Source organism: Lissotriton vulgaris, chromosome 3_1 (assembly GCF_964263255.1).
Source record: "Lissotriton vulgaris chromosome 3_1, aLisVul1.2, whole genome shotgun sequence".
NCBI lineage: Eukaryota > Metazoa > Chordata > Amphibia > Caudata > Salamandridae > Lissotriton > Lissotriton vulgaris.
In genome coordinates, this window is record NC_141689.1 from 1,148,786,889 (window position 1) to 1,148,809,434 (window position 22,546).

General features: G+C 42.1%; 1 long non-coding RNA gene across 1 annotated transcript in view; it reads left to right on the forward strand.

Annotated features, from left to right (window-relative positions):
- The window catches only part of LOC147727590 (uncharacterized), a 35,686-nt gene extending 14,022 nt beyond the window's left edge, over positions 1 to 21,664 (forward strand). The window contains exons 4-6 of the long non-coding RNA XR_015309494.1: positions 3,407 to 3,433; positions 6,459 to 6,508; positions 21,385 to 21,664. This is a non-coding gene — a long non-coding RNA (uncharacterized LOC147727590). The remainder of the gene's footprint in view (positions 1 to 3,406; positions 3,434 to 6,458; positions 6,509 to 21,384) is intronic.
- Positions 21,665 to 22,546: the final 882 nt, after the last annotated feature.

Genomic DNA, 22,546 nt, shown 5'->3' on the forward strand with positions numbered 1-22,546 from the left:
CTCAATAAAAACATTTTTTTAAAATAATGGTGCAAGAGTGCCTATGTTGGCGCTAGGCATCAAATTGTGCACTAGCACAGGGGAAAAGAACAGGCATGCACTGTATTTCATAAATACGGTGCGTTCTGCCCTTCAACATTGGCGTAGGGCAGCACAGCAAGAAGACTTGCAGCGCTGCCCAATGCCATTTCCTCAGTTCAAAAAGCCTAAAGATAATAAGTCAGAAATCGGCTCCCGTGATGTTACTCATATGTTTCATGAGGGTCTAACATTTTAGAGGTTCTCAGATGATGCAAGAACCTCCACAGGAAATCTACTACACTTCTACTCCAATATGTAAAATTTATTCAGACATATTTTCCAAAAGGCAGTACAGTCTGCATGCAAAAATGCAGTGTAAATGTACATTAGCACTAGTACTGGAAGACATGTATATTACACTGTTGTAATGAGAGTAAATTCTGTAACTACGCATTACTTTTTTGATGCGAAATTACGCGATTACATCAGCTTGAGTAATTAAGATTCATTTGAGGAAAAAATCCTATAGCAGGAGCGCAGGGACAATGAAGTAAGAGCCATACGTAGGAAGCCAAATTGTGGACGCAAATGATGAAATTCGCAGAATTTCAGCATTTGCGATCGCAATTTGGGCGGTGTGCAATGGACCAGACAAAAGCCCACTCGCAAAATAAGGAATGGCAAAATTTGTGATTCCCTATTTTGCGAATGCATTTAAGGAATACCAAATTGCGTTTCCTTAAATGCAATGTAGGAAGCACCCAATTTGTGTAATTTTGGCTTAAGGAATCGTAAATTACCACCAACTTCAGGTTGGTGGTAATTTGTGATTTCTTTGAAAAATGCACTTTTTTGCATTTTTCACAGTGCCATGTGGCGCACATACATGACCCTTAGCACATGTATGTGCACCACATATGCACACATGCTTATTTCAAGGGTGCAACAGGGTGTCCTAATGACATCCTGGCAACCTGGAAATTGCATTCTAAATTTGAGATTCTCTAATTGTGAATCGCAAATTGAGAATGTCTTCCCATTCATTCCTATGGGCCTTCTAGCCCATAGGAATGAATGGGAAGGTATTCCTTATTTGCGAATCTCAATTTACGATTCTCAAATAAGGAATATGTGGGATTCGCAAACTATTTTGCTAATCCTACCTACATTACGATTCTCTATTTGCGATTCCCTAAAAATTGCAATCTGAGAATCGCAAAACCTGTTTTACCTACATATGGCCCTAAGAGAGGTTGCTGGATACTACTGTTCATTTCATGTAGCATTTAGTGTTATTTTATTGGTGCAAAATATATCCTCTGAACAATTTTGGACACAAAGGTGCATTTCGCACTAAGAAACTAGCTCTAAATGCTGGATTATGCTTCTCACACATTTAGGCATAATTACATGTATTTGAGGTAATTACGAGTAATTATGTTAGATTATACTACACCAATTATGCTAATTAGCACCTGGAACGTTTTCTTTTTTCCATGGGTAAACTATTTTCCCACTGTACAAGTGCTACATATTCAGGTGTCTTTTCAATATTCCTGCCGTAGAAAAATCGCACTTAGGGCATGATTTACAAACGGCATTTTAGAGTATGAAATGCAGTATTCATTAGCACTACTACACCTACTACCAACTACTATTAACAAATCAAAGGCCAGAGATCTTCACCTCTGTCTCACCTATTTTTCTCATGGTGAAGATCTCCACACCAATGGCGGAGATCCCCGCAGTCATCAGTCTATGTTTTAGCAGTAAATGGCAGGGGCAGAGGGTACTGAATTAGAGGAGGGGGTTAGGAAACTGTAAGGAGAGGTTTAAAGAGTGACATGCTAAAACATCGACATAAGAATAAGACAACTGAAATTCACAAAATACACTTTTAATTCCACTAGTAACTCTAATAGTATCAAACAAGCTTAAATATACTCCAGACCAGCCGTAGAGTAAGTGAAGCACTACACATGGCCAACTCTCACATAAAAAACAACAGAGGTAGGTAATAATCATAACACATCATTTAAATGAACGTTAACTTAATTAAATTAAATCTCTCTATCATTTATCTTTTAAGTGAATTAAATGAATTCTAAATGTAATATATATATATATACACACACACACATAAAAACCTGTTTCAGGGACAAATAATTTATTATAATTATTATTTTTATTAAAAAAGAGATAATAAACCTAGATTAAAAAATACATGTGTAACAATTTCTATAAATATATTTTAAAAAATATATAATAAGTATTTAAATAAAATAGTAGATATGACCTAATTGCCAGAGTTACCGAGATTCCTATTCTGGCCTCGCATCATCATCCAATGATCCTGGGCAAATCATTCAATCTACAACAGGTACTGGGCACACGTATGGTTAACAATTCTGATCATACAGTAGTTAGAGACAAATACGATTGACACCGGTAGTCTGGTAGAGCCAGTATGTGATGCTTTATATAGTTATTCTTTTCTGATTTTACAAACGCCAGCCGACACGTGTTTCATCAACAGGGTAAAACCTGTGACTCATCAGGGCTGCAAGTGGCGAGGTACGAGATGTGGTATTGGTGTTCGTAACAAGGGGGTGGTATGGAGTGCTGAAAATTATTATGGAAACGAAAAGGTTCAAGCGCGTGGCAGTCGGGTACGACTGACGGACGGTAACCTGGGGTGATGGGTTAATGCCAAGTTCTGATGCCGGGTGGGTACTCACCCGGCATCAGAATTTGGCAGTAACCCAGTAAACCGGTGTCAATCGTATTTGTCTCTAACTACTGTATGATCAGAATTGTTAACCATACGTGTGCCCAGTACCTGTTGTATTTTGCACGGTGTCAAGGCATCCTACGCCTGAACACCCTTTTGGAGGTTTTAGGGTTCTCCTCTACACTGGTAGCACCGTTTAAACTAATTTTCCTTGTCCATCACCACTAACTACAAAAGCACTGTTTGAGCGCCCCTGTCCTGTATACCCCAAACCCACAGCAGATTGCATATAAATCATTCAATCTACCTGTGCTCATAGGGTTTTCCCTCTGTCTGAGATGAGAAATGGAATGCCTTTTTTGGGAGAGAACTTCAGGGCTACAGAAGAGTTCTCTGTGAATGCTCTCGTTTTGTGGACTCTGAATTAATTGGCCTATTTTAATATCAGATCTGTGAATAATATTTTTCAACTTTTTTTTCATTGATTGTATTCTTGACCTATACATTAGCATAATGGTTTCAAACTGGTAAGACCCTCCCTGTTTCTTTTTTTTGTAAATCTTTCCAATTTCAAACTTTTGAAGGCAATATGTAGTCTGCAGCTTAATATCCGAGCCCGTTTTAAAACAAGCATTTTTTATATCCTTCTTTCAGGGAGCGAGGCGTGTTCCAGCTTTTGGGGTAAGCGTAATTTCCTAGTCAATTGCATACATAACATCACAGAGCCAGTATATATTTGAATGCAGTGAGATCCACAGCAACTTTGCAGATATCTGCATGAAACACAAATTAATCACAAAAATATGCTTATGGGGCATATTTAGAAGGGGAGTTGTGTCGCTCTTACAACACGCAATGTGGTGCAAGTGCGTCACAAGCCCAAACTGCGATTTGTGAAGCCACGCAAGGTCACTTTGCGTGGCCCTGAGCGGCTTCATAAATCTGGTGATCCTTCCTGCAGAAAAGCAATATCGCAAGCAACACAGACACCCTTGCACCATTGTGAAATGATGCCTGCGATGGCGCTAGGCAGCAAAAACAGCTTTTAACCGCATGCGCGCTAGCGGGTATTCCCGCTGCGCGCTGAAGATTCGAAATTCGCGGGTAGATAAAAGCCAGCTCGTCATGCGCGCAGCGCAGGTAACGCCCATGACGAGCTGGCTTTGTCATCCGCATCGAAGGGGTTAAATATGGCATATTCCTGCCCTTTCCCTATCACGCAGTGCAGCGCAGCAAGATCACTTGCAGCGCTCCATCACAATCTCATGAATATGCCCCCCAATGTTTGGAAATGGTTTATAACTCCTCTCATTTTATATTGGTAAAACATACTGATCAATAATGAAAAGATATGAACCAGAGTTCCACAGAAGGAAACAATCTAATGCCTGATTGAGTACTATTCATCTAGGGTTCACTTGACTTAAGTAAAAACGCATTATTCAGGCCTGACAGTTTTTCAGTTATATTTAATTAATGTCCATTTCATCATCCATATTAATTATGATCTCCTTGGTCCTGTGAGCATTACTGTGCATTTTAATAATGGATATCATGGCGTTTGTACAGTTTCAGTAAACGTTAAGGTGAGCCAAGGCCACCCAGATTGTTCAATGAAAGAATGATGAACGTTTAGCTAGCAATAAATCAAGTTTCACTTTGCAAAACTATATACAACACAAAGGAAATATGCTAATGCATCACGCATTACTAAAAGTAAAACAAGAATTTACAAGACACTGGGCAACGTTGGCAGGTTTAACTAATGTAAAAAAATGCTAAATTGATGACGTTATGTGCTCATAACATTACCAGCAATGAATTAAGGAAAGTGTAATTTGGCACTTTCTTTACCTTAGAATATTACTTTAGAATATTAAAACTCACTCCTCCCATCTCGCATGTGTAAACCTCCAGAGAAGGCTCTAAAGATTCAACACAAGGGCAGAGAATTAAACACTGGGAAAAAGAAGGACGAAAAGAGGAACGAGAACGGCTGGGACACAAGAACAGTTCAAAAATTACAAATGTCAGTAAGCAGTAAATACTAAATCTTTGCCAGTAGGTGGCGTGCAAGGATAAACAATAGGCTCCTCAGGCAAAGGTTTGTTAATGTATATTTCTAACAGATGATTTCATGGATGGGCACGCATGTATAATGAATTGAATGTTTCAGAATGATCTTTTGTATATCATGTTAAAGGAATTTGGCTACACTATACGTTTTACATTTTTGAAATGAGAGAAGAGAAGGAAGTATAGAGATGGCCAGAGTTTGATAATACAGTGAAGCATTAAAAAGTGTTCTCAAACCCTCGAGAAGCCACTTGCTGGTCAGCATTTGAATATTCTGATTCAAAGAAGTCTGTGCCTGATTACGAGTTTTTCCGCACACGGCCGAACCAAGGTAAGGACATAAATAAATAAAACAAATTACATTGTGCACGCTGCAACACCAAATGGCGATGCAGCGTGCGCAATGTAATTTTATTTATTTATTTATGTACTTACCTCGGTTCGACCGTGTGCCATAGTTTACTACCCCCCACCCTGCCCCTACCCAGCACCGCCATACCGCCCCACACCACTCCCTCCAGGAGCCGTTACTGGTTTTTCGGTCTTCTCGGAATGCAGACGCCGGTCCCGGGAAGACTGACAAGCCTGCGGTCTCTCGCATGCCGAATTACGGGGCATATTATCAAGCCTGGGCAATAAAATTATTGCCGCTTTATCGGCAGGAAACTGCCGATAAAGTGGCGATAATGGGCTTGATAATATGCTCTATGGAATTCCAATCGAAGCTCATATTAAATGTGAAGGACATCTAACATGAGCTTCGATTGAAATTCCATAGAGCATATTATCGAGCCCATTGTCGCCACTTTATCGGCAGTTTCCAGCCGATAAAGCGGCGATAATTTTATCGCCCAAACTTGATAATATGCCCCTACGAGTATAATCCAAGGCTGGCGATGCGGTGATGGTGGTGTCATCGCAACGGTATATTTGGCCGATAGGAGAGCTTTATAAGCATACCACTGCCACAACAGCACGTCGAGGTAATTTGTGCATGGTTTGGCATGTACCATGTCGGGACCTGCACCGCCAAGGCATACCCCTACGTTCCCCACCACCGCCCTGTCAGAATCCAGGATCCTGGCAGTGGTGGTAGTCTTCTGTCGGGCTGCTGGCGGTCCTACCGCCACCATTGTAATATGGTGGTTGGACTGCTGCGGTGGTGGCGGTCGGACCCCCACCGCGAGTACACCTGACCCAAGACTGCCATTCTCGAAATAAGGCCCCCTGTCTTTTTACTATTCATGTGTGTCTATAAATTACATTTCTTACTTTCAGTAGCAGGCACTGATCGAAATATTAGCGGTGTTAAACAGAGGTATATTATAATAAACACCAAAAATAGTATTACCTTAAAATTGTATTTAAAAAATGCCCAACTGAAAATTGCAGCGCCTTCCTCTCCTGTAGCAGACTCTAAAACATACTCAAAGTTATTCATCAATATTAGGGCTCTAAATAAGGAAGCAATCATCAATCAACAAAAACGTTCAGAAACATTTCTTTACTTGTACTTTTACTTTAGTGTGATGTGATTGGACCGTTCTCTTACACCTAGATCCTATTTTGAAATGTATTCTGGATTTCCATCATCAATGTTTCAAGAGGGGTATTTCTTTTTACCTTACAGAGGAAAAGATAAGTGGTATCCATCAACAAAACCTCAACAGTACGATATTGGTGAGAAAGATATGGTTTTAAATTGCAAATGTATTTATCATGTGCACGAACTGTCAGTGACTTTTAGAACACGCTCATTCACAGATTTAGGGGCATATTTATCAAGCAGTTGTGTCGCCCTTGCGCCACGCATTGGGGCACAAGGGCCACGCAATGGAGCACAAGAGTGATGCAACTGCTAAGTATGATATATCAAGCCCCAAATTCATTGACCAACTTATCACAAAGTATGTACCGACTCGCAACCTCCGCTCATCCCATCTTGGCTTCCTTCAGATACCCTCTTTCAAACGCAAGCGCTCTGGCGGCCGCAGGTTTGCCACACTGGCTCCTCGTCTGTGCAACACCTTCCCTCTTGAGATTCGGACCTGCCAGGACCTCTTCTCATTTCGGAAAGCCTTAAAGACCTGGCTCTACAGACAAGCATATCAATAACCCTACATTCCATGTCCCTGGTTATGTTACTGTCTATTCCAGCGCCGGGAAACCGATCGGTGTTAGTGCGCTTAATAAGGTTTTTATTAACATAACATAACATAACAAGCCACACAAGGCCACCTTATATCCACCCATAGATGTTGGCACATTTCCAGTTTTACCAACACTGATAAACCTGGAAATGTGTCAAAATGCTACTCCTCCCCAGAATAAGTGTAGCAAGGGTCTCCTACTTTTTTCTCTATCTATGTGTGCTGCATCTTTAAAAATAGGAAAATGCCTCAGACGATTGTTTTTGTGCAGGAAAGTGTCTCTTAAAACCTGCTTACAATGATGCCTGCGTTGGCGCTTTGCAGCACATTGTGTGCAAGCACAGGGAAAAGACAGAAATGCACCATATAATGTTAAATACTGCGCATTCCTGCACTTCCCTATCACGCAGATGGCTTGCTGCACTGCATGGTTTTTTGATAAATGTGCTCCTAAGATTGGCCAAGCCAAGATGTCTAGCTGTCATGTACTGCAGGATATGTGAAACCAGACAGAATCTAGTGTCATCCCTGATTGGCACACACATTAAGTTGCGTTTTCTTAGTCCAGAAAAACACTTTCATTCAATGTTCCTTTAAATCATAATTTATTTGATTTTTTCGTTGGTTTACGTTGCAATTTATTGTTTCATTTCAAAAGATCATCAAAAAGTTTTGAATTTCAAACATCAGGCAAGAGTCAAACGTGTCCAATGCATTTCGGGCACTAACATAATGTGCCCTTCATCAGGGAAATGACACTAAAAATAAAAGTAAAACAAAATATCAATAATTCTGGTCCTAGTTCAGTGATATTACATTGTAGTTCACAGAATAAAACATACAAAATGAATGACATGTGTTTCCTAAACATGTGCGTGATGCATTTGGCAAACAACGGGTAGTGCTGTGAGGGGCCAGTGAATAGGGATTGTGCTGGGGTATTATGGAAAACGATCCGAAAATAACTTACATGCCTGTTGTGACGACCTGTCCGTTAATCTGTAATGAAACGCAAGTCTTAATTAGTCCTATGCCGAGTTTACGGAGGGCAGAAATGCATGCGCAATGTAAGCTAACGTTACGGGCGTTTAGACTAACCTGTTGGTTTTAATCAGCGTGGCTCGCCATCCAGTCTACCTGTCTCCGCGGTGCCGGTACAACAGTTACCTTCCGGCGTGCATTGTTTTTAGAAGTTATTCACTCGATCACGTGTGATTGAGAGTGAAGAAAGACTCGCGTCAGTGACCCATGGTCGGGTTGGTACGAATATGTGAACAGGGATCAAAACATACTAAAGTTATTAGGTGTTCCTACATGCAGTGAGCGATGTGGGCGAACAAAATATAAAGCTTGTAAAAAATACTCATATGGTAACCTAATATCACGGTTGTAAAAATAGTGGCTGATCGGTGCAGGGATACGATCTGTGGATACAGCGGTGCGTAAATGAAGGGTGGGGCGTGTAATGGTTGAGCTAACGTCAAGTGGTTTGTGCTTTCATAAACAATTATATGTATATAAACAGTGTCATGGTGTTGGGAACATGCACAATAACAGTTCACACGATCTACAGAGCAGTATTATTACAGGTAACATGAAAATTCTATCCTTTCATTTAAACCAGCCGGTTTCTGGGTAGATAATCTATGGATCCAAAAGTTCTCTCTTCTCAGTAATTGCTTGTTGTTATTTACACCCTCATATTTTGGAACAGTCTCTAGTACAATAAACTTCACTTGAGAAACATTATGTTGTGATTCAACAAAATGAGCCGAAAGTGCTGATTTCATGTTCTTAAGTCTGATGTTAGATTTATGTTCGGTCAAACGTATTTTTATACGTCTCTCAGTTTTCCCAACATACATCTTCCCGCACGGGCATTTAATCCCGTATATTAGGTTACTCGAATCACAGGTGGCATTGACACGTAGTTTTATTGCATGACCTTGTGTAGGATGATTGATGGTATGGCCTTTAATTATGCTGTTGCAGTTCCCGCAGTTCAGGCAAGGTTTCGTGCCATGGTGTGTGATGATATCTTTGGTTTTAGTTTGCAAAATTTCTCCTAGGTTCTTGGCTCTAGTGTAGGCAAATAGCGGAGGCTGGTCAAATGCTCTATTAAAATCCGGTTCTATTTTCAATATGGACCAGTGTTTCATGATTATCTGTTTGAATTTTTTGCTGTTTGTAGAATATTTAGAGACTACTACCATTCGAGTTTGCTCTGTTTTAACTGTTGGTGTCAGCAGTTTAGTTCTTTCCATGTTGACAACTCTCTCCTTGGTTTCATCCATTAATTGTTTCGGATAACCTCTTTTCATGAATTTGGTTGACATCTCATTTAATCTCAAGCTTAGAGTGGTTTGATCAGAAGTGATTCTTTTGACTCTTGCCATTTGTGAGTATGGCAAGTTCCTGATTAAATTCGGTTCGTGAAAGCTGGAATGCAGTAGCATATTGTTCCTGTCTGTTGATTTGACAAAAAGGTCTGTTTCAAACCCTTTTGGTGTTATGGTTACCTTAACATCCAGGAAGTTTACCGATGTGTCAGAAATATCCCACGTTAGTTGAATTCTTTGGTCAATGCTGTTAAATTTGTTTAGTTGGTTTTTTAGTTTCTCCTCTGATTCCGTCCAAATGATGAAATAATCATCAATGTACCTTGATACCATTTTCAAATGGTCAGTCCAGTTCTTATCTTTCAAAATGTGTTGGGTCTCATACCAGTGCATGAACATGTTTGCGTATACCGGCGCGGCCGAATTGCCCATGGCCATTCCTGTAAGCTGTTGATACCACTTATCTGTGACTCTAAAGTAGCTATGGTATAGCGTAAATTGCATCAATTCCATAAGGAACAATTGAAAATCTTGATCTATGTCGGTGTTGAGGATAGCTGCTTCTATTGCTTCAATGCCCATGTTATGTGGTATGTTTGTGTATAAGCTGCACACATCTGCTGTGCATAACAGTATCTTGTCATTGGGATGTAGTTCAATTTGTTGCAGTTTTAACAGGAATTGTGAGGTATCTTTGATGTATGTTGCGGTTGATTGTACCACTGGTTGTAAATACCTGTCGATTAATTGACCAATGGGTTGGTGTATGCTTCCTCTAGTTGAGACTATTGGTCTCATGGGAGGGTTTCTTAGGCACTTGTGAATCTTGGGTGTCATTCTCAGTGTTGGACTTTTAGGGTCAATGGTTGTAAGGAAGTTCTTTGTTCTCTCAGTGATCGTACCTTGTTGGTGTGCATGATCAATGATCCTTTTTAATGTTCTGGTGTATTCCATGGTGGGGTTTGCGTCCAATTCTTTGTATGTTGTCTTATCCATGATGTGTTCAGTGACTTTATCATTGTACATTGACATGTTCATAATAACGATTGCCCCTCCTTTGTCAGCATTGGTGAAGATTATTTGGTCATTAGTCGCTATTCTCTTGATGGTATCTAAATCCTTTTGTGTGATGTTTTTATTTCTAGGTTTAGAAAATTTGAGTTTATTGAGATCTTGTTTAACAAGGCTTTCAAATAAATCCAGAGTCTTGTGACTAGAAGGTGCCTGAAATGTACTTTGTGGACGTAGTCCAAGTAGTTGGTCTTTATCTTGAGGTGGACGTTCAGGTAAGGTGTTGTCAAAAAAATGCCTTAATTTAAGTTTACGCATTAGTTTAAAAAAACTCACTTCTTCTTCAAGACGGTCCGACTGAGTGGTCGGTACAAATGAGGTTCCCTTCTCCAATATTTTGAGTTGATAAGTGGTAAAATGGTGGTCACTTATGTTGATGACAAGGTTGTCTTTAGTTAATTCTTCTTCGGTTTTTTCTCCAACTGCTTGGTGGTGGCTGTCGTGCTCCTGGTTGTGGGCGGGTCTCTCTCTTTCTCCTTCTCTTTTTCTTTTTCCTTGCCCTCTCCTGGGTCTCCTTTTTGCGCTTGGCCCTGGTCTAAAAAAGGGCTGCTATCCTGTGGGTGGGTGGTAGTGGCTTCTTCAGATAAGACTGGTACTTCTGGTGTTCTTGTGGGTTGGTTTTTCCGAGGTCTCATGGTGGATTCACTATCCGTCGAGGAGGTATCCGTATTGGAATTGTAGGGGCGGTTTCGTCGTTTCTGGGCATATACATCGGCCCATGTATATACCTCACCCAGCTTATAATCCAAGGTGTCCCGCTTGAACTTACGGATTTTCCGTTCATTGATTTCCTTAGTGTGACGATCAACTTGTGCTTTAATGTCTTCTAGAATAGTATCCAGTTCCTCTTCATTCATCATTTTGGAAAGTTCCGTGGCCGTTTCCTGAATTTCTGCAGAAATTTCCTCTAAAATAGTAGATAGTTCTTGTATTATAAGGAGAATTAAATCCAGTGAGCATTTGTTTAATATCTCATACCACCGTTCTTGAAATTTCTTGGAATGTTTGCATAGAGATGGTTTAAGTGCAATTCTTAGACCGCGTGGTATACGAAGGTTCCTGTGGTACTTTATGAGGGTGCTGGCATGCAAAAGTTGATTTGTTTTTCGTTTGGATAAATATAATAATTGTTTTATGTTTTGCTCCTTTGATCGGCTAGTTGTATCTTGTGCTAGTTCCTCCCTGATTAATGAGTAAATTTGATCCACGTCTTTTTCTTCATATGCAAAGGTGGAGGCTCTGGCCTCAGTGCTTTTTGATATGTCCTCATAGTTGGACATTTTTCACTTGGTTTTTGTTCTCAAATCCTTGTGTGGGTGCGTGCTATCTGACCTTTCGGGCGCTGTGAGGAACAATATAGTACGATTGGGGTAGATGCACTGCTAGTTTTATTAAAGTTAATTCAAGGTAGTTGAGCGTTATTTATCAAGCAGTTGTGTCGCCCTTGCGCCACGCATTGGGGCACAAGGGCCACGCAATGGAGCACAAGAGTGATGCAACTGCTAAGTATGATATATCAAGCCCCAAATTCATTGACCAACTTATCACAAAGTATGTACCGACTCGCAACCTCCGCTCATCCCATCTTGGCTTCCTTCAGATACCCTCTTTCAAACGCAAGCGCTCTGGCGGCCGCAGGTTTGCCACACTGGCTCCTCGTCTGTGCAACACCTTCCCTCTTGAGATTCGGACCTGCCAGGACCTCTTCTCATTTCGGAAAGCCTTAAAGACCTGGCTCTACAGACAAGCATATCAATAACCCTACATTCCATGTCCCTGGTTATGTTACTGTCTATTCCAGCGCCGGGAAACCGATCGGTGTTAGTGCGCTTAATAAGGTTTTTATTAACATAACATAACATAACAAGCCACACAAGGCCACCTTATATCCACCCATAGATGTTGGCACATTTCCAGTTTTACCAACACTGATAAACCTGGAAATGTGTCAAAATGCTACTCCTCCCCAGAATAAGTGTAGCAAGGGTCTCCTACTTTTTTCTCTATCTATGTGTGCTGCATCTTTAAAAATAGGAAAATGCCTCAGACGATTGTTTTTGTGCAGGAAAGTGTCTCTTAAAACCTGCTTACAATGATGCCTGCGTTGGCGCTTTGCAGCACATTGTGTGCAAGCACAGGGAAAAGACAGAAATGCACCATATAATGTTAAATACTGCGCATTCCTGCACTTCCCTATCACGCAGATGGCTTGCTGCACTGCATGGTTTTTTGATAAATGTGCTCCTAAGATTGGCCAAGCCAAGATGTCTAGCTGTCATGTACTACCATATGCAAACACTGGTATGCCACATCTTGTTTGCATATGTAAACACATCAAATCGATTCCTATTGGTTTGGTGCTTTGATTTAACATTTCAAAGAGCCAGAAGGTTCTCACTTTGGTTCCATTCTTTAAATGCTCAGTAAAATAACTCTCAGTGTGGGTCAAGTTCTTCAAACCCTGCTGTCCTTCTTTCAAAAACAGCTGGAATTTAGGTGGTCTACAGGCCTACCCTTCAAACGCCAAGGTCCCCATTTATGAGGTTTTCCCGTAAGGCAGCGCCTCAGCCCTTCCTGCTGCGCTGCTCTACGGCATAAGACATGGGAAGGAATTAATTGTATCTATCAGATACAGTGAATTCCTGTCCTTTTCTTCTGCGCCGGTGCACAATGGTCTGCCAGGCGCCAACACAGCCACCTTTGCACCAATAATAATTTTTTGTGCAGGAAGGGTAATCTGTCTTCATGATCGTCGCCGGCACACATATGATACTTAAAATTAACCAAAATGGCGAATATCTGTCTACACATTAACATATAATATCTTGAACTGAACAATACTTTTGTTGAAACAATGCCATAGTTACAAAGGAGAATGTTTTTTGAGAGACGTAACATTTTTCTTTCTCTTAAGTGAGGAATATATATTTTCATTGACTTGTTGCCGTTTTATGGCTGGATTGCTGACAGACCACGAGAAAAGTATGACAGGGGTATGAATGCAACAAATTGTGACTGAAAACTCATATTGACTAATTGAATTATTTTTTACGAAGTCAAATCATAGCCAAATACATGACAGAGGACTGCACAAAGGGATACATTTGGAAACAGCATCTCAGTATAATTAACGGCCTGTTTTACAGTAGGGATGAAGAGTTACTCCATTGTGTGTTATATACCCCCCGCCTTACTACATGTGCCAAAGGATTTACTCAGTTGTAGTATGGTGGACAGGATATGCTTCATGATTGTGACTGAGCAACCCATCTGCTAAACTCAGAATCGTGCCCACAGTCTGTAAAAATACAATCCCAGTATATTCTGTCATTCAACATGACTAAAAACCACTCTCCAACCTCTAACTCAGATCCTTAGACCCTAGTTTACCATGGCTGCCCAAGACCATTGACTTGGTGACCTAAAGAAAGGTAATCAAGCATTAAAGTCAAACTGAAATGGTAACATAGCACAGGAAACCTGGAAAAATATATGTAATAATTAAACCACCCTCCTGGCTTGCGAATCCAATTGCATTGCGATGGGATTCTTCTCATCTAAGAAGTCCTCCACTTCATCATATTCACATGGTGACCATCTTAGATGAGGTGCTTCTTCTTAAAATCCTAGTCTTGGAGGCCAATTTAAGGGTAGTGTGTCAAATTATGCTCAGGTAGTGAAATTGAAACCTGCTGGCTTTGTCTGGAGTGGAAGTATCCTATCCATTGAGGGGCAGAGCAGAACACTTACTCCCAATCGTATAGCCTTGTGAACAAAGTTCATATTGTAAAAAGTTTCTGAGAGGCCCTAGAGTAAACAAGGCCATTGTATCGCTGGTGCGTACCATTTTTTTGATGCACCAGCAGCGTATTGAGCTTGCCCATATTTACAAGGCCACGTAAAGTCACCCTGCGTGACTTTTCATGAACTTGTAAATATGTTTCCCTTTCACGCATAGCTCTAAATGAAAGGAGCATTCCATGGGTGTTGCTGTGGATGTTCCCATGCCACATTCATGGAACCAGACACATTCCCGGATTTACAACATTTTATAAAGCTGGGAATTCATCAGAATCCTATGCCTCCCCAGTGGGGGCATAAGAGTAGCGCACTGAGGAGAAATGTTTTGATATCTCCTTGTTTTCCCTCCCTCTATGCATCCTGCATTTGCCAGTATGCATGGAAAGACGAAAATATTTTTGTGCATGAAGGTCTCCCTTCCTGCACCAAAAACAATAATATGTGCAACACATGCCCCCTTGCAATGTGACACAAGGGTGTCTGTGTTGGCGCACGGCTGCTGTTTGTGCACTAGTGCAGGAGAGAAGGACAGGAATACACCATATCTTGTAGATAAAAAACATTCCTGCCCTTTTAATTTGACGCATGGCAGCACAGCATGAAGACTTGCTGCAATGAAGTGTGTCAAAATATAGTTAATGAGGGCCAAGTTTATTGTCTTTGTCCGAGGCAACCAATCAAAACACACTGCAGTAGGCTTTTGCTGCGCAACTGCTGTACATTTTTGTAACTGATTTTCCGTTTTTGAGGTCTCAGTGAAAAACAATAAAATACCACATTTGCAAGGAATATTTTACTGCACAACAGATTTGATCTGTTTAAAAAATTACAAAATAGGAACTCTCTTGTAGCGTGCATTTGAGACTTTGGCATGTGCAATCTGCACATAGAAAAATTATGTATGCATGACATGCAACTGACAAAAAGCAAAGCAGAAAAAACAAAGGACTTTATGCATATTTAATTGCCTGAAGAACCAAGAGAAAATGGTAGGAAACAACCATGAAGACGAAAGTCCACATATCTTTTGCGTATTCACAACGTGGAGCAAACATTCTGTTACAAATATTTCTGCTCATGAATTGTTCCAATCCCAATGAAGAAAGATGCAAAGAAACTAAGTTTCTAAACACACCTGATACAATGGAACAAGCATGGTAGGAAAGATGTATGCTAGATATATCAATGAATTATTTGTTATAGTAATGGTAACAAGCAAAAATAATTACAATATTTATAATGGAGAATGGTGTTCTTAATTGTGTGCAGTAATATTGATGATAATAATATCTTCACAATGACGGCTTCTCCACTAAGGCAGAGGAGCTTCGCCTCCCTTCTTTTCGCTGTGTAAAAGAAAGAAAAATAAAAAGAGGTTCCTGCTGTGGCAGCTTTGCAGGGCAGGGGTGCTCTTATGTCAGAGCAGAGGGAGGAATGGTGGGCACACTCTGCAAGTACTCATGATTGTTTGTCCAGCCGTCTTGGGCCGGCCAAACAGTCATGCGCACTTTGTATGTTCAACCCTTTGTATGAGAACATTCCCCGGCTCCCATTCCCTGGCTGTGTGCTGAAACAGGGCACTCAGACCAATTACAACGCTGTATTGCAACGTTGTGATTGGCTTAGGGGAGCTTGGGTGCATCCTGTTTCTAGCCAGAAGTGAGTGATGAGGGAGGAGAGAGACAGCGATAAGGTAAGTTGATTTTATTTTAGATGCCCCCCGCCCGACACCCCGATCCATGCCAGCCGCCACTGTGTCTGCAATATTACTGATCTTTTCTATTCTACCCCACGTAGTGTAGGAATGTTGCACAATTTCATAATGTCTATTAGTGGACAACTGGGACTCAGTGTGTATTATTTAAGGTGAAAAGTTTGTGGTTTCTCCTATGGATACCTTGTCGGTGTGTATGGAAAATGTGCGTATTTATTTCATAAGCACAGTTTGCAACGCAGACTTATGTGAGTTAGTTTCATTGCACAAATTGTGCTCATTTCATTTTTAACCATTTTAAGTGATGTGTTAGCCCAAACACTTCCATAATAAAAAAGCAACACTTTAGAAGAAAATTACAATTTGTTTTCTAGTGGCAAATTATTGCGTATATCAACTCGTGGAGGTATTGTGTGTGCAGGTTGCAACTGATATATTGAGTTGTGCAAAGTAATATAAATTCACTTAGATATTCCTATGCAAACACTGGTAACAGGGCCAATAATAATGTAGATTTCACCAAATTATTAGTGTCGCCCTTTCAGGAAAACCTGTGACACATATGAATGTGCTAGTTTGTAATAGATTCGGTGGCCATCTTACCGAAGGTTTATCCTTTGCACAATTGTGCTCAAAGCATTTCCATTGCATCTGACACAGCGTAACAGAACTTAAGATGCATATCACGTACAATGACATTGTTACAGTTCTGGGAGAGGACATTAAGGGGTATATGTACAAGGACTTAATGCTGCATTAGCACCAATTTTTTTACGTTACAGCAGCTATTTTTTATTGCCTTATTTACAAGATGCCACTAACTGGAGTTAGCAGCACTTTTCCTGCGAAAACGTGAATTTTAAACATCGCCACTTCTGTTAGCGAGAGTTAACGAAAATGAGATGCAAGGTGGGTGTTCCTGCGCAAAAACTGCTGCTAAACCCACTGGCAGTTTTTTAAGACCAGAAAATGACTGATCTTAAAATTGGTGCAGACACTTGGGGCATCATTTCAGAGGTGTTGGTGCTGGAAAGCGCAGCAAAGAATATTGCTGCACTGCGCTGCGCCAAAACAAAAGCTCAGGAATGCGCCCCACAAAAAGATAGGGCGCAGTCCTGGGCCTCACCCTTGAAAAGGGTTGCAACGCTGCAACAAAACAGCGATGCTGAACTTTTAACTGTGCCCTCCTTGCGACACCATGCATGCGCCATATTTAGTGCACTCCATGTCGCAAAGATGTATGGATATGTCAGTGATCCTGACGTATCTGTTGGCGCTAAAGTCACGCATTGCTGCAATTTTGTCACAAGCATGATGCAACTCCAGCAATGCATGGGGCAGGCCTATCCTGTGAGTCTGCGTTACCCATATGCCCGCCATGAGGCCAGCTTAAGGTTTTGACACAGTGGCATCTGAGAATTGTTGCAGTGAAATCTCATAATTTCACTGCACCACTCCTACGAGACTTTGCTGTTTGGGAATCCCACCCTGCATACATCGCACCTGACGTAAGCATAATATAGCATAGAGGTTCACAAGGTCACGGATATGCCTAGATGAGTTCTTTTGTACAGAGTCTAGTTTGATGTCCAGGGTGTCTGCTGTCACCTGTTGTCACTGACAAGGTTGAGCTGCCTGGTTGTCAGCGCAGTTGGAGCTCCATCAGTGGAGTTTGTGCCCTGCGGAGTTGGCATCTGTAAGCGTTGGCGGAGTGGTAATGCTAAGGGATTAGCCAAAAAGCTATTTGATGGCCTTGATCCAGCTGTGGCTGGGGGGGGCTTTGATGGCGGTGGTGTATAGTGGGCATGGTGAAGGCGTGATGTATACTATGACGGTTGGTCCAGGAGAGTTCGGGGAGTGGCTGTAGTTGAAGTTCCCGCTAGTGGAGAAGACAGGGTCGAGAGTGTGTCCGGCTATGTTGGTTGGTGCGGTGACTAGCTGCTTGAGTTCAATGTTGGCAAGGTTCCCCAGGATGGTGGTGGTGTTCTGATCACTGGGGTTGTCCAGGTTGAAGTTGAGGTGTCCGAGTAGGATGTAGTCAGTGGATGGGAGCGCGATGAGGTCTACAATGGCATCAGTGAATGGGGGTTAATTGGCTGGGGGCGTGTAGACGAGGGTGCCGTGGAGGATGAGGTTTGTCCGGATCTGGAAGTGGAGGTGTTCAATGGTAGCAGTCGGGCGAATTTAGTGCGTGGTCTGTTAGAGTTTGCTTTTTTAGACAATGGCAATGCCTCCTGCTCGGCACTCGGGGTGATTTGTGTGATTGAATTTGTAGCAGTCATGGATGGCGATATCTGTTCCGGAGCGGAGGTTGGTCCGCGATTACGTGAACAAGGCAATGCCTGAAGAGGTGGCGTTGAGGAGGTCACAGATTTCTGTTGCATGTTTATGGAGGGACCGCATGTTGAAGAGGACACAGTTGAGCCGGCCTGCTGCTCTTTGGTTGGCTGGGCAACAGGAGGCCATGGTGTGCTGATGTGGCAGAAGGTGCGTTTGCAGTTTCGACAGGCGCAGGGTGCAAAGGAATTCTACAGTGATGCTAGATGGTTGGCAATGTGGCTTCCAGGACTGATGACCAGGAGGGTGCTGGCATCGTAGCGGTGCAGTGACAGAGAGGAAGGGTCCTTGGTGTTGGGCACAGCCCAGAGGCGGACGGACGCACACAAGCTTACCTTTGGCTCCCCAGTGGTACGCCCGTTGCGCATGGCCTAACAGCGGCAGCTATTAAGTAGAGCTGCGGGGAATTGGGCAGCTGGGAGGTGGGAAACACGAGAAAGGACATTGAAGGGGCCGGGACACGGTGGGGGAGCGGGGTTGTAAATGTATATATTTTAAAATTTTACCTTGAGGCAGGGTCCTGCGTCTTCTGTGCTCATGCTCTCCTGAGTCTGCTTCCAGGAACAGGAAGTAGGCAGCCAGGCTCCCTCCCCTAATCTAATCACAATGCTGCAATGCTTGTTCTTCAGCACCGTAATAAGCCGCTCAGCCAGGGGCTGGAGGGGTAGGCATGTTCTCCATGCAGGCTGTAATGCTGCCTGCACTGCAAAGAGGGAAGTATGCATGACTGCTTTGGGTGGCCTGAGAGGGCCGACCAAAAAGTAATTGCGCACTTGAGTGTGAATACTACTCCGCCCCTGCCCTCCTCTGGGAGTGGAGCAGCCCCACCCTCCCTTCCGCCCACAAAGGGAACATAACATGAGAATATGAGAAAGTTATCATCATGTTATGTTTCCTCTTCTTGCACTGCTTGAAAGCAGTGGGGCGATGCTCTTCTGCCATAGCAGAGGAGCCGCCACTTGGGGTGCGTCACCCGCAGGCTCTAGGCCTTGGCCCGACTCAACCCCTGGGCCTCTTACACTATGCGTCCCAGATTCTCCTCACCTGGACATTGACACTGTGGCGCAATCCGCTGCATTCTCTCCAAATCTGTGACTCAGCCAGTAGAAGCCTCAGCCAGGTGGGATTTCAAAAGCCTGGGTACAGCAGTCGCCACCAAGTGCGCCGGAGAACCTCCGGATGGCGGTGATGCAAACAGGGCCCCTTATGCGTGAAGTTGTAGTGTTCCCACAACACAAGTGCGGTCCAGATCAGGGACATGACCCTCCACCGTGTCCGGCCAGTGCAGCATCCTTCAGCCTGTGATGCAGAGAGGCGCTGTACACCATTGGTAAATCTCCTCCATGCATCCTGGTGTAATGGTGGCATGTGGAATGTGATGCCGACCTCTCTACGTTGGTGCGCGGGAGCACATCTACCGTTCACAGCTCCAAAGGGCAAAAGGCAGTCTTCTCACATATGTCAGCAACATGTCTCCATGTGACCTGGCAGACTTCACCACCAGGTAACCCCCGGTCACTGTCCGCGTATTCAAGGTTTCGGCTGCAATGGTGTTGTAAGGAGGGCACTATGAAAAGTGATGCATCGCAGGTTTCCCACAGCGATGCGCCTCTTTTCATATATGTAGTCCTGATTCTGCATTTCCTCTTCCCCTGCGACTCTGGCTGGTCATCCTGGCAGTTGGGGGGTTTGGGGAGGTTGTTGATCTGTGCTGCGCTTGTCCCTGCCTGCTCTATTGTGCACGCCATTGTTTTTCTTTGATTTTTTTATTTAATTGGAGGTGGACTCATTGGCTATTTTAGCCTCTAGAGGCAAAAAAGGTGAAGTTCTGCTGACTAACGTGAGTTTTTTGCCAATAAATTGGCCTTTTGTCAGTTTTTACCCGCTAATGTCAGAATTTGTATCGCCTTCACGCTAGTGTTAGCAACAGTATTCACCAGAGCTGCCTAAAACTATCACCATGCAGCGACGTATTGTAAATACATTGCTTAAGGGCGGTAGTTTTTGGTGATAGGCCATGTTACGAAAATTGCAGTTAACTAACGCTAACGCTAGTTAGCTGCAGTTCTTTTACATATACTCCTAAGCATCTTCTTTTGTGACACCTTGTGTGCATGTGTGCAAATCTTCTGAGTGTAGCCTGAGAGAGGAACTCAAATTTGTGCAAATGTATGTGCAGTCTGACTGTGGTATTGAGATTCGTGCAAATCTTTGTGCAGTCTGACTATTGTATTACAACTTGTGCATGACAAGCCCACATCCTGGTTTTGTGTGGGACTGCTAGTCACCCAGAAGAGTGGGTACAGTTCAGTTGCGTGAACATTTTCAGTTCTTCCACAATCAATGTGGTGGTATAGGCATCAAGGGCCTCATTTACGGACTTTTTGAGTAGGACAGCATAGCAAGGCACCTTAAGTGTAAAGAGGTCAGGAATGTGTCGGGTTTAGGTATAGAAAAGGGTTTTTAGGTTTCAGAAATGAGTGTAGTTTGAGGGTAGTTAGAGATTTTACTGTTGAGGAAAGGATGAAGTGTATGGGTTAAAGGGGATTTAGGGTTTAACGATGAGTGTAGTTTAGGGGTCAGTGATGGGTGTAATTTAGCTATATTGAGGACTTTTTAGGTTTCTGGGATCAGTGGAATTTAGGGGTAGAAACGACTTTTAGGTTTCAGAAATAAATTGGTGTAGGTCATGTGTGGTGAGAGTTTTGAGGAGTAAGCGATTGATGGTGTTTAGGGGTGGTGAGGCATCAGCGAATTAAAAGCATCCCAATTAATTGTTCACAATGTAAAATATATAAATATGAGAAAATGTTCCCTGAAGTTAAGCACTGAAATAAACACCATCAGACAAAACTCTTTCTGAAAGTAAGACTCGCAACCATTGTATTTCACTTTAAAAAATGAGGATGCAAAAGCCAATTTCGAACAAAAAAGGCATTCTATGAATTAATTTCTATGAAATGATAAATGCCAATTCTGAAAAACTCCCCTGAAATAGTTTAGGTGAAATTTTTTGTTAGTAATTGTATTCCATGTAATCATTTTTCTATGAAATTGCATAGAACCGGTTGCACAAATAAAATAAATGAGCAACAAATAAAAAGCATTTATGTTTTTTAAACCAGCTGATTTTTGTCTTTGCAGGTTCAAACACCATGAAATGCAGAGATTTCTCATTTTGAACCAACATTCCTTTGGATCAGTACAGAACAGCTTTACGTGGGCACCCCTATTGGGTCTCCTCTACCATCCAGAAGACGAAGGCTCATGGCACACAAGAGAAGACCAAATAAAATGTGCCTTTCCTCTCTGTAGTGCTTGAAGAAAGTATAGTGTAGAAGTACACATTGCTAAATCAAATTTTCTGTGTGAAAACTGTTTGTCTTATTTTCTAAAGTAATTTAAAAATAAAACACATAACTCTTTAAAAAAATGTACACTGTGCTAATGTTTTTGAAGCAAGTTAGAAGGAAACACTACCTAAAAGTAAAATTAATGTTGAAAGTGTTTCATTTTTTCCTCCTTCTCTGGACACGTTAATTGATTTGACAATTTTCCCAAAAATGAACTGCATTTCTGAAGTTGGGCACATGTTCTACTGCGAAACCACACACAGAGACACACACACTTAATGAGCGAGTAAATGAATAGATGAGTGAGGGAGTGAGTGAGTGTCAAACTATGTGAGTGGGTTAGATTTTAGGGGGTGAGTGTATGTGTGGGTGTGTCAGCAAGAGACGGAATAAGCTGAGTGTGTGGGTTTGTTGACCAAGTGTGTACATGTGCAGATGCGTCTGTGGAACCAGCATTGCATCATCTGCACATGTTAAGCGTTTCCATTGACTTAGCACCCACCTCTTCAAGCTCTCCTCCTTGCTTTGCATTCACCGTGACACAGCAGTTACACACAGGGTAACAGAAAGGGAACCTGCCACAGAAAACAAGGCACGCCTAATGTATAGAAGCAGGGGAAGAAACGTGTAAGTGAACTAAATACTGAATTGCTTCTAGAGGAGTGCTCTGGGTTGCCTCACATGGTGGGCACATGCATGACAACCCAATGTCCTTGTGCTGGATTGTCATTCATTATGAAAGCCCAATAGAAAGAGGGCAAAATGACTAATTCTATATCTGAATCCTAAGTTAGCATACACATAAAGTATACATAAATACTTAAATAAACAAGACAACTTCCTATTGATTCAGCTGGAAATACAGTGGAGATTTCTAAGACAATAGAAACATTAAATGGTCACAATGATTTCACTTAAGTATATATCAAACACAAGACAAAGGATAGGGGAGA